Source organism: Camelus ferus, chromosome 15, assembly GCF_009834535.1.
Source record: "Camelus ferus isolate YT-003-E chromosome 15, BCGSAC_Cfer_1.0, whole genome shotgun sequence".
NCBI classification, from domain to species: domain Eukaryota; kingdom Metazoa; phylum Chordata; class Mammalia; order Artiodactyla; family Camelidae; genus Camelus; species Camelus ferus.
This window is the reverse complement of record NC_045710.1, coordinates 46,277,623-46,282,254: the sequence shown is the minus strand read 5'-3', so window position 1 is coordinate 46,282,254 and position 4,632 is coordinate 46,277,623. Positions and strand designations below refer to the sequence as shown.

General features: G+C 39.3%; 1 non-coding gene across 1 annotated transcript; it reads left to right on the top strand.

Moving 5' to 3' along the window:
* The first annotated feature begins 2,878 nt into the window (after positions 1-2,878).
* On the top strand, positions 2,879-2,950 carry TRNAA-AGC. The gene has a single exon. It is a non-coding gene; the product is annotated as a tRNA-Ala (tRNA).
* The last annotated feature ends 1,682 nt before the right edge of the window (positions 2,951-4,632 follow it).

Sequence of the window (4,632 nt, the reverse complement as noted above, 5' to 3'; positions counted from 1 at the left end):
GCTTTGTGATGTTGGAGCTGAATCCTGGAAACATTTCTCCTTTGCAGCTGGTGTGATGTTTTGTCAGTAAAGAACACGGGAGGGCCACTGCAGGAGGAAAGTGCATCTCTTCTTTGTTCTGACATAGTTTTCCTTCTGCAGTGCGTGGCAGCCAGCGGGAGCCAGAATCCCAACCACACTCAACCACCCAGCAAGTCTCACAGGTACCCCAGGAGGTGATTTCTTGCTTCCCTACCCTGACTTGCAGCACCTCAGTAAATCTCTCTACCATCTAATGGGTGACAGCTACACCCTCTTTAGTGAAGGCCGAATCTCAGCTTTGGAGGGGAGAAAGGGCTCTTCCAAATTTGTTTCTTTCTTAGGTACTTGGCCTTAGTCCTAGGGCAAGCATTCTTAGCGGGGGTAAAAATTGGTTTGGTGGGGTGGTGTGTGTGAAATAATCTTAGGTATTACAATGGTTTATTGCCCTCTGAAAGGCCACAGCACATAAACAGATATACAGTCTAAATTTAAATACAGTATTAAAATTTCATGAAAGGGAGCAATAAAGGGGAAAAATATCTAAAAAGTCTCCTTAGGAGAGTAATAATGAAAAAAAATCTGAGTAACACTTCCCTAGACTCAGTAGCTGCTCCCCATTTCGACTGTTCCCATATTCTTTAGAGGTCTCTTTACGCCTTAGTAGTTAATCCCATTTTTAGTTAATATACTTTATATTAAACTTTCCCTGTTTGAATTACTATGTCGTTTCTGTCTTCTGCCTGGATTTGGACTAATACAGTACTCTTGACATCCATGGGGAAAAAAGGCATATAGTAATTGAAAATATACTAAAACCAGAGGCTGAGTTTTTAAAAAAGTCAGGACATTTCCTAGAACCTGTAGAGATCAGTCTCCAGCTACTCAAGTCATATACAGTGAGGATATGTGTTCAGGATGATGATCTTGGGACCATGACAGATGCTGAATGACCAAAGACAGGTTGTAAGTTTAAACTTAGTAAAGCAAAAGGCAGATTAAAAACTAGGGTTGAAACAACACAGGTTTTCTGGCTAGCCTTTAACTAGTACAACATGTACTATAGATAACACATTTTTTGTCTGTAACTGTTTTATTAAGTGCCAAACTCTGTAATGATAATGATGACTATAATCATAAAAATAACTAACATTTATTGGGTACTTACTATGTGTGCCAGCACTGTTCTAAGCTCTGTCACTCTGACAAGAGGGCTGAGGATGGATAGGAAAGAGGCGAGGATAAGCCTGGAGGTTGGTTAGGAGGCTGCAGAAGTCCAGGCATGACATGGTGGTGGTTGGGTTAGAGTGATAGCAGGGCTGTTGACTTACTGATACCCAGACCAGAAAGGGCTTTCCAGTTTCTTCAGCCACCAGATAGTCTATGCCAGCTCAATCATTTAATTCACTACCAGAGAAACAGGAGTAGAGATGAAAATAGAATTATTTATTTATGTAAATTCCCACTATGTGGCTATACTGTTCTACCAAATGTTAGAGGTACCCAGTAGCAATAACCACACCTTTTTAGCACCTCATAACCCCTTGTAAAGCTACAAAATGGTACTGCTAATATAGGACCATGTAGAATATATTTGAGACTTTGGGATAGGGAAGAACTTTGTAAATCAGATCCCAAAACACAAGCCATGATGATAAAATTTTGATAGATTTGACGGTACCAAAATTAAGGATTTATGTTCAGTGAAAGCCATCATAGATAAACTTATGCAGACAGAGGACAGACTGAAAGAAAATACTTAGAAGATATTTCGGACCAACAAAGAATTAAAACCTAACATATGTAAGGAGTTCCAGCAAAGCAAATGAACTACTCAATAGAAACTGTTAAAGAAATAACACTTCTTAAAGATGGCAGACTTTATTCAGGACCATCACCTGGCTATGGGGACTACTACAATGGGAGTTTACAGTGGGGGAGAGAGACTGGGCTCAACTCCAAATAGAAGATGGGTAAATGGGCAGGGTTGCGGTGGGTGGGGGGAGCAGTCAGTGAATGGAAAATTACTAAGAGGAAAAGCAGGGGTAAGGGATGTTCTGGCTAAATCAAACTAACAAGATGTTTGCTGAAAACAGGCCAAGGTGATCAGACAACACCTGGGAGGTGGTGGAGGCTGAGGAACCTGATCAGATATCTGGTTAAGCTGACTTAGCAGGGTTCTTGCTAAAACTAGATTTCACAAGTGTAGAGATGGGCCTAGAAGAAAGTTCAGGAACCTGATGAAACTTTGGTAATGTAAAGAATCTTTGGTAAAACATTGACAAAAAGAATATCCAGTTCTCAGAAACAGAAGTCCAAATGGCTAAGAAGGGTTGAAGAGAAGTTCAATGTCACTAGTAAACAGAGAAAGGCATATTAAGACTGTGTGAAATATCACCCTACACACAGATTTGTAAAAGAAAGTTGGACAGTCTTGATTTGGCAGTCTTGGCAAAGATACAAGGAAACAAGGATCCTCATGTGCTGCCGGTGGGACTGTAGATACATACAGGTATTCTAAGAGCACTTTGGCAGTATTAAATGTGTGTGTGTGTGTGTGTGTGTGTACCAATGCACGTGTGTTCACATGCACACATGCAACCTATGACTTTGAAACCCTCTTCACACTGGTTCAGAAGGAGACATGTATGAAGATGTCAACAAATAAACAAGGTTGTCTGTGGTACAAGGGAGTTAGAGGCAGTCCAGGTGTCCCATCACTAGAGGAATGGATATGTTCAAAGTATCTGACACATGATATGGAACCTTATGCAACAGTTCAAAGAAGCAAGCTGGATGTGTGTAAAGGAACATGGAAAGAACTTAAAAACAGCACTGTGTAAAAAAGCAAGAAACAAGGGGAGGTATAGCTCAGTGGTAGAGCATGTGCCTAGCATGTACGAGGTCCTGGGTTCAATCCCCAGTACCTCCATATAAAAATAAATAAATAAACCTAATTACCACCCCCCCCCAAAAAAAGCAAGAAACAGAATAAGAGCCATTAAACAATAGAGAATTAAAACACATACATTCATAAAACAACATCATAAAAAAAGCAACTTGGGGATTCATGCATATCCAAGCACATATTAAATACATCAGAGTGGCTGCCAATGCTGGAGATGAAAGGGGAAAATAATAAAATAAAATAAAACAAGAAAAAGATAAAGTGAAATAAAACAAGAAGAGACCTTGTATGGATGATCACATAACATCATGAAACTGAGCAGGGTGATTAACTCCAGTCTATGCACTTAAAGTCCAAAAGAAAAAAATAGCTGTAACTACTGTCTTTCTTGAAGTTCTTTTCATTCTGTAAATGAAATGTGATACCTACCTTTTGAGATAATCCATGTGAACTGTGTGTGAACAGCTCCTCCATCTAGCCACACTTGAGCAAAGCACACAACCTCGGAAAGCCACACAATGGGAATTAAATAGAATGGAGGATACACCTATAAACCAAACTCTATAAACCAAAGCTTAAATGCAGCCTTACTGATGAAACCAGAAGTGCAGTGTGGGACCAAGAATGAACATGTCACGTGTGAGGTCAGATCAGTGACCTCAGCCTGGTTATTTCCATCAAGCAAAAAGAAAAATTATTTGAAATATTATCTAACTATGAAAAGCAGAAGAGAACACAAGTAGCTCCAAGACATCTGCAAAGACAATTTAGTTGGCAAAGGTGGATTATTTGGTGTCATCAGGCGATATAAAATGCATAGTTTACATATGTGTGTGTACATAATTTTTTAAGTGAATTAATTTCAGGATTCTATTCGCTTCAAAATGCCTTCAGTCAAACAGGAAGCACAAAGTGCCTGGTCTGATTCCAGGACGCTTCCTTTTTAAGCCTGCCAGGTCTATCCCCGTGCAGGGAATGAGTGCAGGCAAGGCTGAATATTTCTCTGTGTTTCTGAGAAAGGCTTGTCTCGCCCAAATCCTTGCAGCTGCAGACACCACCTGTGGAATGAATCTGCTGCCCTTTTTCAGTTCATTCTTTCTCATCTCCAACTGCCTGCCTAGACAAATGATTGCTGGGAGTTCACATGCCTTTTATTTTTCCTCAGCTCTAAAACTATAGCCATCTAACTTCAATTACACTCTAAAGTTAGCAGGAACTGCTTTTAAATGGAAGCCTAAGAGGTGGGGAAGTGAGGGAGGGAGGAATGAATTCTTGATTCTCTGATGCTATATTATCACCTGATTCTCTGAACTGTTAACTTCTGTACTTAAAAATTCCTTTATCTGGCCATTAAAGTGAATGATTCTAGGGGGAGGGTATAACTCAAATGGTAGAGTGCACGTTTAGCATGCATGAGGTCCTGAGTTCAATCCCCAGTTGTTTCCTCCAAAAATAAATGAGTAAATAAACAAACGTAATTACCTCCCCCCAAAAATTTTTTTAAAAGAGAATGATTCTATAAACTGTAATCCACCAGCATATTTAGATATTTGAACACATTTTTGGCTACCATTTCATAGTGGACTCACTACAGGTTTAACTAAAAGTATATCAAGATAACCTTTAGCAGCATGCCAAATTTAAATAAAATTAGCTTTAAAATGTATATTCACTTAAAAGAATATAACTTTTTAAAAGTATATAAA